Raw genomic sequence first — 13,211 nt, 5'->3', positions numbered from 1 at the left:
GTTCTTTTAATTAGTGAGTTTAGGGGGCTTAGTGTTAGGTTAGAATAGGCTGTTAGTTTAGTTAGTAGTAGTGGGTTGGGGGTGAGGGTTTGATAATTTTAATATGTATTTTATAATGTGCGTTGGGGGATGATGTTGGGGTTTTGGAGTTTAAAAATAAATACATATAAAAATACAAAAAAATATATATTTGTTTAGTATAAGATAGTATGTGTTTAGGTTAGTATATTTTGTCCTCCATGTGTCCCGTCTTATAAGGGGGTGGGCGGTTGATGTTTAGAGTGTTTAGTTAAATGTGATTAGTGAGTTTAGCTTAGGTTAGTTAGGGCCTGTTGTGGGCAATGTGTAGTTAGGATAGGGTAGGTTAGCTAAGGTGGTTCCCCAGGTTTTATCTTCCTTTTTTACTGTTTAATAAATATTTAAGTAATCCTTTACAGTATGTGTCAAATGCTTGGGGTTCAGGGCCTTGCCATGGCTGAACAGTGTCTCTTTAGTATTTGCATTTGTGTCCCATCCTGCAACCAATTATCAATTGAGCTTTTACATTGGCAGCTACACCAGATCTACGTTGCTAAGATTCTGCCATCCATTGCACCCACCACTCAAGGTTACAATGGATCCCAAAGTGTTGTTAATTTTTTATTTGTGTTTTCAATCTCACATACTTTGGGACCAGATTTGGTATTGAGGACACTGTGTTACGTCTGCCTGCAGCCTGATGTTCAAGTGAAGCCTTATGAGGTGAGTGGTGGTATGATCTCATGTAGTATGGTATACATAACTCACACCTATCATTTGTTACATTGTTCAGCCAGGTTACTTATTTGTACGTACACTCATACACATCCATTCCTGCTGTATGGTATGTGTTAGGAAAATCTTGGGTCAAATGTCACATACGTGAAAATTGGCTTGAAGAAAAATTTGAAGACAATAATTTTTGGCTTAGACATCCCTGGGGGAAGACTTATTCTGTCCAACACATCATTTTAATGTATAGTTTCTATTTCCCTCAGAATTAACCCTCAGGAATGGCAGATGATGGTATACTCCAGACCACAGTGCATAGTTATCAGCCCACATTCTTTCAGGGCAGTTGTATTGAAATTCTATAATCATTGACATGAGGCAAACATCACTGATCTCCCTCACGATTTATGTGTCACATTACACAGAGACAAAATGGTTCTGTAAGTGCTATATATTATAAAGTGCTGTAGTGCTATATTTACATTGTCCATGATTGTAAGTCCATTAGTTTGACAACTTCCATTGTGATCCTACAGAAGTGCAAAAGGACATGTCATTGGACATGCTGGGGTGAAATGTCAGACAGTGCAGAGGGACATAATTTGCCAATGAGTTAGTGAGAGACAATCACAGGGCAGAGTGACAAGATAAACAGTGGGCTGGAGAACAGTGCTTGAGAGCAGCTGTTGCAAGACTGGCATGTTACAAAGCACAGGACCTTGGATATAAATGGCCAGGTGGCAGGGACTAGTGCTACCGGGTATTCTTACGGGTGAAGGTGATCTGTTCCACGTCTTCATCTTCTGATGTGTGTGTTGTCTCCTCTGCCCTTGGTGGTGGTGGTTGTGAAGGGGCAACACACACCTCAGTGTTTGAAGACGCGGAGTCAGACATCCCAGTAGCTGCCAACTGTGAGGCTATTAAGGGCAGTACTGCAGCAAGGAAGAGCTGCTGGTTCTAAGAATAGCAGCCACATCACTGTGGTAGGCAGCCAGGTTGGCCCTGAGGGGGTCAATGTTACATTCGTGCATGCGTTGAAAAGTTTGTTGTCGGAGGTGTTGGGTCAACTCCCTTACAGCTGTGCTGATTTCCTTCACACTTTTTTCAAGTTCATGCAAGATTGATGTTCACCCTTGCATGGCTGCTGCCTGTTCTGCAGTTGACATCATGCACGAACGCACCCCCTCTAGGCTGGCTACCATATTTTCCATCCCCACCCGCACCTCCTTGGCCAGCTCCCGCTGTATTCCAACTACAGTTCTCTCAAAGCTGGTGCCAGTGTCGTCAGAGTCCTCAGCTGGTTTGGAGCTGGCAGATCATACAATCTCCTCTGTGATGGCTGCTGTATCTGTGCTCCTGCTTGTGACTGAAGGTGGGGTCTGGGGGGTTCCAAGGACGTCTTGGAGGGTCTGCTGGCTGATGTTTGTCAGCTCGTCATCCATGTCATCAGGGAAGTCCAGGACAGGCATATCCCCAGGAGAGCCATTGTCCTCTGCAATGAGATATTGTACAATTAGTGTGTCTGTGTTGTGGGATTTGTAATGTGACGTGCCTGCCTTTCTATTTGTTGCACATTGTGATCTTGGTTCCTGTTCATTATTCCTGTCTTTAATATGAGCATTCTCCCAGGCATATGCCCCACCTGCATGTCACATGTAGGGGGTCTTTACAACATTGGCGGTAAAAGCCGCTTATCGCCGTGCAGAAGACCACCAATACACTGCCACGGAATTCCGCCACAGCTATTATGACCCACATCTCGGAATCCGCCGAAATACAGACACCCACACAAGTCCGCCACACCTAAGGTCAGTGATAAATTGGCGAAAACAAATCCTCCACCATCACGCCAACAGAAACACGCCCATGCTATCACGACCCACGAATCCACGCGCCGGTCTTTTAACCGTGGTATTCCATTGGCGGTACACACCGCAGCGCTCAAAATACACATACATCTCCAAAACACCGCCACATTGAACAATTCAAAATACACACACCTGATACACATACAAACACCACTCCCACACACCCAACACTATATAAAACACACACCCACATCACCCACAAACCCCTACAACCAGAAATGTTGAGGAAGCCGAGAGACAGAGAGCACAGCAATTGAGAACCCCACCACACAAAGGCACACAACACCATCACCCATACAACAGTCCACGCACAAAACACCACACACCACTACACATCACCACACCCATCAACCCCTACACCACCCCACACCTCACCCACATCACCCCATGTCACGCCAAAGACAGCCCAGGTTTTCCGAGGAGGAGCTCTGGGTCATGGTGGAGGGAACCCTTCGGGTAGAGCCACAGCTATTTGGCTCACAGGTGCAGCACACCTCCATAGCCAGGAAGATGGAGCTATGGCGCCGAATCGTGGACAGGGTCAACGCTGTGGGACTGTATCCAAGAAATCGGGAGGACATCAGGAAGAGGTGGAACGACCTACGGGGGAAGGTGCGTTCTGTGGTCTCCAGGCACAACATCGCGGTACAGCGGACTGGCGGCGGACCCCCACCTTCTCCCCCACAACTAACAACATGGGAGGAGCAAGTTTTGACCATCATGCATCCAGAGGGCCTCGGGGGAGTCGGTGGAGGAATGGACACTGGTAAGTCAAATCTTAACTACCATATCCCCCACCCTACCTGCATGCTATCACACACCCCCACCCTCACCCCCTCCCCTATCACTCCAACTCCACCCTAATATACTAATAACACAAACCACCCATCCCAACACCAAGCCCTGCATAACACAACTAAGCATGGTCACCCATCACTAAAGCATGCTCACTGCACATACCCATAACAACCCCCTAACCATCATCACACAAACCCCCACACAGGAATGCTTGCACTGGGGTACACGCACACCCACCCATTGCACACCATGACACACACACATGCAATAATCATGCTCTTATACCCCTGCAAGACCACTACGGAACGTCACCACACAGGAGGGTCCAGACATCTCCACTCCACCCACAGAAGAGGCCCACAGTGACGACAGCAGCTCTGGCCAACTGGATCCAGATGACCAACCCGGACAATCGTGGGCCTTGGGACAGTCGGTTACCCACGCACAGGCACAGCCCAACACTGACCTTCCACCCTCTGGTAACACCAGCAAAGCACCCACCCAGCGGGCCCATACCTACGTACCCAGGACATGTCAATCAGCTGTGTGTCCACCACTACAGGGAACCCAGGCTAACCCACCACCCCAACAACAACAGGGACCTGAGGGCAGTGGTAGTGGGCACACGGTCCAGGGGACGGAGGCACAGGAACACAGGGGAACTGGGAGGGCTGCTGTGCGACAGGGCGCGGACAGGCCAAGGGAACCCACTCTCCACGAGGCCCTCTCCTCCACCATGGGAGCATACCACCACTCACAGGAGACGATGGCGACGGTCCTGGCCAAGTTTCAGGAGACCCACCGCCTGCAGGAGGAGCAGTATTTGGGGTTTAGGGAGGAGCTCAGAACCATCAGCTCCACCCTGGGCACCATCGTAGGGGTGCTGAAGGACATACAAAAGACCATGAGGGACACTATGGCACTCCAAGGGGCCCCTGACACTAGCATGGACGATGAACTGCCCACTATCTCCGCCAGCGCTAGTGGACAGGACGCCCCGCCACAGGACCACCACACCAGCACCCCACCCCCTGCAGACTGACAACCACCCCGCAAGCGGTCCCTGAGAGGACAGAGCAAGATGGCAAGACCCCCGCCAGGAAATGAGACCACCCTGATTGTCCTCCCACTGTCCCACTTTGTTACCCTGTCCATACTTAAACTGCCCCAGCTCCACTTCCTATGCCCATATGGGCAAAGCACCTGTGAGACGAGAGACTGGACTCTGCCATGGACATTCCTCCACCATCCCCCATCACCGTTTTACAACCCCCCTCCATTTTTGAGCACTTAAATAAACACCCTTGAAGCACAAAACAATCTGGAGTCAGTCTGTGATTTGGTAAATTTGTATTATCAATGACAGTGTCAAAATGCGTTTTCTATTGTAATGCCAACATACCTGTGTCACTCATCACAAGTCCATGAAGGATGCAAGCAGATGACACACGTTGGTAACCACACCTGTGAAACCGTAATGGAAAGGTACAACTCAGTTACTAAATACTGCTACTAAATGACAGACAGGATAGAGGTAGAAGTGTGAAAGTGAATGTAATAGTGAAAAAAAATGTTCTCACCTGTGTGTCACTGGAAATATTGCTGTATGACCGACTCCCTGTTGTCTATGTCTTCTTCTTCAACTTCCTCCTCATCACTGTTCACAGGCTCCACAGGCTCCACAGCTGCTACAACACCGCCATCTGGACCATCCTCCTGCAGAAAAGGCAACTGGCGTCGCAAAGCAAGATTGTGAAGCATCGAACAGGCGATAATGATCTGGCACACCTTTTTTGGTGAGTAGAATAGGGAACCACCTGTCATATGGAGGCACCTGAACCTGGCCTTCAGGAGGCCGAAGGTGCGTTCGATCACCCTCCTAGTCCGCCCCTTGGCCTCATTGTAGCGTTCCTTTGCCCTGGTCCTGGGATTCCTCACTGGGGTCAATAGCCATGATAGGTTGGGCTAACCAGAGTCCCCTAATAGCCACACACGGTGCCTCTGGAGTTGACCCATCACATATGGGATACTGCTATTCTGCAGGATGTAGGTATCATTCACAGAGCCAGGGAACATAGCATTTACCTGGGAGGTGTACTGGTCTGCCAAACATACCATCTGTACATTCATGGAATGATAACTCTTCTGGTTCCTGTACACCTGTTCACTCCTGCGGGGGGGACCAGAGCTACAAGGGTCCCATCAATAGCACCTATGATGTTGGGGATATGTCCAAGGGCATAGAAGTCACCTTTCACTGTAGCCAAATCCTCCACCTGAGGGAAAACGATGTAGATCCTTACGTGTTTCAGCAAGGCAGACAACACTCTGGACAATACGTTGCAAAACCTAGGCTGGGACATCCCTGATGCCACGGCCACTGTTGTCTGAAAATACCCACTTGCAAGGAAATGTAGCACTGATAGCACCTGCACTTCAGGGGGGATTCCTGTGGGATGGCTGATTGGTGAGATCAGGTCTGGCTCCAACTGGGTACACAGTTCCTGGATTGTGGCACGGTCAAACCTGCAGGTGATAATTAAATGTCGCTCCTCCATTATCAACAGGTTCACCAGCAGTCGGTACACCGGAGGATTCCACCATCTCCTCAAATGTCCCAGCTGACGGTGCCTAGGAAGGACAACAGCGACCACAGAGTCAACAAAGTCCCAGGTATGTACCCACAGCTACACAGAACACGACACCAAATACAAAACTCTTCCTGTGTGTGTGTTGAGTGTAGGCCTAGGTATCTGTGACGAAGTAGTAAATGAAGCCATGTGGGCCCCTGAAATGGCGGCTGCCTAACCTCTAAAGTGGGACAATGGGATGTGAGGTATCTGCGCTGGCGTTTTACACCGTCGCGGTAGGCGGTCGTAGACCGCGGCGCAATGCTTCATTGGTTAACATTGGACCCTATGGGTCCCAGGAGCCAATGATGAAGTGCACCGGCGGTGATGAGACGCACCGCCGTGGACGTCACAGCCGCAGACGTGACCGGCATTTTCTATCTGTTAAATCACTCGATACCTGATCTACGACTGGAGAGGACCTACACTGCAAGTGCTGCTGTGACCTTGGTCTGGAAGAGACAATGGCTGCTGCGTCTGGGGAAATGGCCCCTGCGTTCACTACTCAGGAGTTGGAGAAGATCGTGGACGGGGTCCTCCCCCTGTACACACTACTCTACGGTCCTCCAGACCAACAGGTAAGTACACAGGGAGCACTTTGTATGGGCTATGCCTGGGTGGAGAGGGCTGGATGTCAGTAGGAAGGGGGCAGAGGTCAGGGAACATGAAGGACTGTGAATGCATGTGCCACATGGCAAGGGTAGGGATGGGGGCCACCCACTTCGACGGTGCTGTTGTTAATGACTTCTCTTCTTCCCCTGTACAAGTCATGTAGGTCAGCGCCCACCAGAAGAAGGACATTTGGCGTGCCATTGCCAAGGACGTCCAGACCCTGGGGGTCCACCAGAGACGGGAAACCCACTGCCGTAAAAGATGGGAGGACATTCGCTGCTGGAGCAAGAAGACGGCGGAGGCTCAGCTGGGGATGGCCTCCCAATGAGGGAGGGGTGCCGGTCGCACCATGACCCCCCTGATGTTCAGGATCCTGGCGGTGGCCTACCCTGAGTTGGATGGGCACTTGAGGGCATCACAGCAGACACAAGGGGGTGAGTACACTCTCATTCTGTGGACTTTGCACGCAGTGGAGGGGTCTGGGTGGGGGAGGAGGGCTGTGGGATTCCCTAGGCCAGGGCGAGTTCTGTAGGCTAGGCCCCTCCGTAAAGCAAGCCATGTGGCACTCCACCCCACCTCTGTAGAGTGCCAAGTACAGGTATACAGGCCCCTGTGTCATCTATGTGTGCAGATGAGCACCATAGCCATGAAAGGGCAGATCTCAGGAATTGCATCTGTAGAGGCCAAGAGCAGGGCGTATTGCAGGGGGCTGCTGTGTCTGTATTGTCCGCCAACGGTAGCGGTAAGCCATGCACTTAACCTGTCTTTCTTCTGTTGTCCCCCCCCTTTTTGTGCTCTCCCTGTTCTTTTGTGCATCAGCATCATCAGGCGGAGGTACAGTGGCACCGGAGCACGGGGGAGCTGCATCCCACATGGCCATGGAGGGCCACACCACGGACTCCGAATACACCAGTGGGATGGAGGGTGAGGGGAGCTTCACGTCGGTCACCAGATCACCAAACAGCGACACGGACTCGGCCGCCGATGGGAGCTCCCTTGTGGTGACGGCACCATCTGTGCCCCCCACTTCTACAGGTACAGCCGCCAACCCCCCTACCAGCACCGCCCTCCAAGCAGCCCCTCAGCCTTCGCCCTGTGCCCTCTCACCCAGGAGGGTGGGCATCACCTTCGCCCCAGGCACCTCAGCCCCTGCCCCTGTCACCCCTGCTGCCCTCAATGAGGAGGCCATTGACCTCCTCAGGTCACTCACTGTTGGGCAGTCTACCATTGTGAATGCCATCCAGGGTGTAGAAAGGGAGTTGCAACACGGTAATGCATTCCTGGAGGGCATTCATTCTGGTCAGGCGGCCCTTCATCAAACCCTGCAATCTCTGTCCTCAGCACTGATGGCAGCCATTGTCCCTGTGTCTAGCCTCCCCCCTCCAACTCCCTCCACCCAGACCCAGTCCCCTGTACCCCAGCCTATCCCAAGCACACTATCAGACATGCATACATACACCTCAACACACAAAAGTAGCTCAGGAAAACATAAGCACCACACAACCCACGGGCACTCACATAAGCATCACCCACATACAGACACAACAACATCCACTGCCTCCACTGTGTCCCCCTCCTCGTCGCCTCCCTCTTCCCTCCCAGTGTCGTCTACACTCTCACCTGCATGCACTACATCTACAGGCACTAGGACTCGCACCAGAACACCCAGCACCACACCCCGCTCACCTACACTCACCACCCCCACTACCATTTACACGTCCCCTGTGTCCACTCCCAGTGTGTCTGTGATGCCCCCTTCCAAAGTACACAAACGCAGTCACCCACACGCCCAACATCCATCCACCTCACGACAGCCTCCAGTGCCTGCACCCAAATCACCTAAAGTTACACCTCCTACAACCACCTCCTCTTCCTCCACTCCCAGACCCCCTCCAGCTACCCATCCCAGTCTTTGTCAGCAACTCTTCCTCAGCAACGTTGACCTCTTTGTCACCACCCCCACCCATCCAATTGATAGGTCCCGTAGTAGCACCTCAGCCAAAAAAGTCCAGTACCAGTGGTGCGTGTTCAAGGTGTGTGGAGTGCACCGGCCACCATGGCAGCCAGTGTGACACGGAGCCAAAGCACTGCCAGTCCATCCCGTGTAAAGCACCTAAGGTTGGAAAGTGGCCAACGGGACAGGGTGAAGACTCCTGGCGGAAAAACTGCTCACAAGGGTCCCAGGGGGAGTGCTGAGTCAGGTGTGACTCCTCCAAAGGTGGTGAGAGGCCAGAAGAAGCCAGCACAGTCTGGGAACAGCAGCATGGCGGAGAAGGGCGCCATCCTCCCCGGCGGCCGGGACGCCACCGCCAGCACTGTCATCATTGGTCCAGAGACCACCGCCAGAGTAGGTGCCCAGGAGGGCAGCACTGTCGTCACTGGTCCAGAGACCACCACCAGAGTCAGTGCCCAGGAGGGCAGCACAATCGTCACTGGTCCAGAGACCACCACCAGAGTCATTGCCCAGGAGGGCAGCACAATCGTCACTGGTCAGGAGACCACCGCCAGAGTCAGTGCCCAGGAGGGCAGCACTGTAGTCACTGGTCCGGAGACCACCGCCAGAGTCAGTGCCCAGGAGGGCAGCACTGTAGTCACTGGTCCGGAGAGCACCGCCAGCGTCAGTGCCCTGGAGTGCCCTGGCAGCCACAGCCCCGCTGGGCAATGAGGGACCGTCATGCCACACACCAATGTACAGGTCAGAAACTGCAAAGGCAAGAACCACTGAACAGGGCACAGACCGCCATGGCACAGCACCGCTGGACAGGGAAAAGACCGCCATGGTGAAGACCGCTGAACAGGGCAAAGCACCGCTGAACAGGTCAGACACTGCAAAGTCAAGCACCGCTGAACAGGGAAAAGACCGCCATGGTGAAGACCGCTGAACAGGGCAAAGCACCGCTGAACAGGTCAGACACTGCAAAGTCAAGCACCGCTGAACAGGGAAAAGACCGCCAACTCAAGCATCGTTAGCCCATGTGCAGCTGGGACAGTGACGGAACAGGAACTGTCACGGGTAGCCTGATGCAGTCTGGGCACCAGTCCCCCTCAGAACCAGTGGAGACTGTTATCCACTTGAGAGACTGTGGCTTTGCACTCCCCAGGATGGTCCAGTGGGCAAACCACCCACTGGAGAGACTTGAGAGACTGTGGCTTTGCACTCCCCAGGATTGAACAGTGGGCAAACCACCCACTGTATAGACTTGAGAGACTGTGGCTTTGCACTCCCCAGGATTGAACAGTGGGCAAGCCACCCACTGTAGAGACTTGAGAGACTGTGGCTTTGCACTCCCCAGGATAAAGCAGTGGGCAACACACCCACTGTAGAGACGAGAGATTGTGGCTTTGAACTCCCCAGGATATATCAATGGGCATGGAGCCCCGTCGTGGATCTGGCGTGTTGCTGTAATCCGGCTGAGATGCCCCCCCTTCCCTTCCCCCTGAGGTGCCTGTTGTATTTCTATCTGATGTCCCTGCAGTGTTCTCTCCGTTTGCAGACAGGTATCTAGTGTGGGCCTCGCCCATGCATTTTGGGCCCAGTGGTGCACGGACATTGAATGGTGCATACCTGCACTACTAATCGTGATTTATATTTTGTTGAATGTTTATATATATCTGTATATATTAGCTTACTGTATTTTGATACATTACAATGTCTGAACTGATTTCCTTTTATCTTTGCATTCTTCTGGGGGGGTTGGGGGTTGTTACTGTGCTGGTTGAACATGCATTGGTGTGTGTGTTGTCGTGGGTGAGGGTGGGGTTGGGGGTGGGGGTGTTGCATGAGTGTCCCCCTGACTTTTGCCTCCCCCCTCCCCTATGTCATAGGTGCAGTACTCACCGTTGTCTTCGGCGCCTACGTAGATGGTGATCGTAGAGGAGCAGAAAGACAAGCGCAGGTAGTATTTGTAATTCGGGCTCCATGGTGGCCTCCTTTCTCGTGGAGTGTGTTCAGGTGAGCGTTTTCCCATTGCAAAAGCTGTTTCCGTTGTGTTTTTATCCACGGTGAATCCGCCCCAGAAAAGGTGGCGGATTGGTGGGTTGTGATACTGTGGGCGGTACATTGTCTTCCGCCTGTCTGTTGGCGGTGACCACAGCGCTGCTTGTCTGTACCGCCGTGGCGGTCGGTGTGTTAAAGTGGCTGTCTATGTTGCCGGTTTCCGCCACGTCATAATTCCCTTTGTTTTTCCGACGGCCTGTTTGCGGTATTACCGCCGCTTTAACACCTTCTGCCAGGGTTGTAATGACCACCGTAGTGTGTTCAGTTTGGGGACTTGTCTGCATCACATCCTCTAGGCGTAGGTTCTGCCCAAATTGTACATTGCCACCTTCTTGTCCTACTCAGACCTCCCTCTACTTCCATTCTCATGCTGAGGCCTTGCACTGGCTATGGTTGTTCTGATGGCACTTGCACCACACTTAACAATCTGGAACTGAGCCAGTCTCAGATATTTCACATCCAGCTATATGTTGCTGAGACCTAGCATATACTATGTATAGCACTGGCAGGGCACACCAGAGATGTCAGCATTGGTAGTGTGTAATGCTGATGTTGGGGAATGTGTGTTACATTGGATTGCACCGATGGTCCTAGCAGTGTTCCATTTCCTCTTCTGACTGTGAGGATGAATTTTACTAGCCAGTGACATATCTCCTCTCCCTCAATGCTGTTGTATGACATTTGGGATGTTGCATAGTGTCATTGGAGCTATTGTGATCCAGGCACAGGGTGGACCCTGACATATGCAGCCTGGGTATGACATTAGTGCTGTGTACCTGATAATGTTTATGACAATGGATGATGTTTGTAGCAACTATGGACATTCACATTCAACTGGATTAGACATTTTTTATTGATTATAGGGGATTGATAACATTGTCATCCTGAACCCTCTAATTTGGGTGTGTATGATCCAATGGGGACATTAATGCCATTAGCTACTTGACCCGCACACACAGCAGAGGTGGTAGCGGCAACTGTTGTCAATGTTAATTCCACTTGCAGATATGGCCTGAGACTGTTAATTGAGCCCTAGTTCATGTAGGGAGAATACCAGCTGTCGTGTGACAGCAGGCCAGTTTTACGTTGTACCCTACCCTTCTGGACTGGCTTTACCTTTCCAACATCCTTGGCATGGCAGCATACCCCCATGCAAAGGTTATTGGTGTAGTGTAGCACTGTGCCCCAAGTTTCCTCTGAATAGCCCATGCCCCCGTGCCGTGCCCCTTTACCCACACCACTCCCTGAATATCATGACTTACATGCATTGTGTAGTAGGTATGTCCCCACCGCTTGCAATTGACATTTGTGCATTTTAATTCCCCATGCTACTTACCCTACATCTGTGTTGTCTCCTGGTAGTCTGCACCGTCCTGTCCTTGAATCCCTGTGACGATCTCCTCAGAGATGACGGCTGCCACCATCTCCTTCATGTGGTCCAGGGCCTTCTGCGGTGCTGGACTCCTACCTCCAGTCTACAGTGCTGCCTTCCTGTTCCTGGCCATCTGTTCCTTGGTCTGTGCTTGCAGTCATACCAGTGTTTCTTGCACTCGATGACTGTTCTCTGTACTTATGCCACACTGTTTCCTCTCTCCTACTAATTGGAAACTTTGAGGTGACAAAAAGTTGGTGCTGGTGTTCCGTCACCTCTTTCCCCAGAATTTCCTGCTCCTCTGCACTGAAGCAACACTTTATTTTGTTCTTCTCCATCTCCTGGGTCTTGTGTGGGTCCTCCTGGCTGGTTCCTGGTCTGTTGTCATCTTCCTGGGGTCTGTCCAAGCATCTGGGATCAATTTTGGCTCTCCTTAGCACATTTTGCTGAGTTTGTGTCGCTTTTTGACGCTATTTCGTCAAAATAAGGCGCGTTTGCGATGTCGTAAACCGTATCACCGTCATTTTTGCCGTGTTAACGTTGTTTTTCTTTACGATGTGACGCATTGGTTTGAGTAAAAACAAATGACTCACACCTGTGGTTTGCGCTGCCGTGTATCAAAGTATAAATTTGATGCCCGAGCAGTGCAAATAAATGGCGTTTGCCGGCGGAAAAATGTTTGACGCAAAACTGCCTCAACACAGTTTTGCTTCAAAAAGTATAAATATGGCCCTTAGTTTTCAGCAGATGGTATATTCATCACTGTTGTGACAGAGTAACTTGTCCACCAATATCTAAATCAGGCCCCAAATTCTGTACTCCAATTTATGTTGAGGTTTGTGGTATTTGTACATATTTACAAAGTTATTCATATCGTGTCTCCCAAAGTGCACACATCTTAGAGAGATGTGGTTGTATATTAGGAAAACCAATGTTTAGGCAAACTGCTGTACCCTATTATTTCCCACAATCTGTGCTCTCTGGCTTAATAGCCTTTTGCTCAGGCTTCTGTATATTGGAAATCAGATAATGGGCTGCAGCCATCAATGAATTCCAGTGGCATTTCTCCGTGCAATGGAACTTGGCATAAGAATGCTGTGGAAGAATATTTCCTGCTGCTCGGGTTAGCAGCAATTTACTGATTTAGATCAGCTTGGATTGGCTTCTTTAGCACAGCAGTTGAG

The sequence above is a fragment of the Pleurodeles waltl genome, chromosome 8 (assembly GCF_031143425.1).
Source record: "Pleurodeles waltl isolate 20211129_DDA chromosome 8, aPleWal1.hap1.20221129, whole genome shotgun sequence".
Taxonomy (NCBI): Eukaryota; Metazoa; Chordata; class Amphibia; order Caudata; family Salamandridae; genus Pleurodeles; species Pleurodeles waltl.
The sequence above is the reverse complement of the archived record's forward strand: the minus strand, read 5'-3'. Positions refer to the sequence as shown.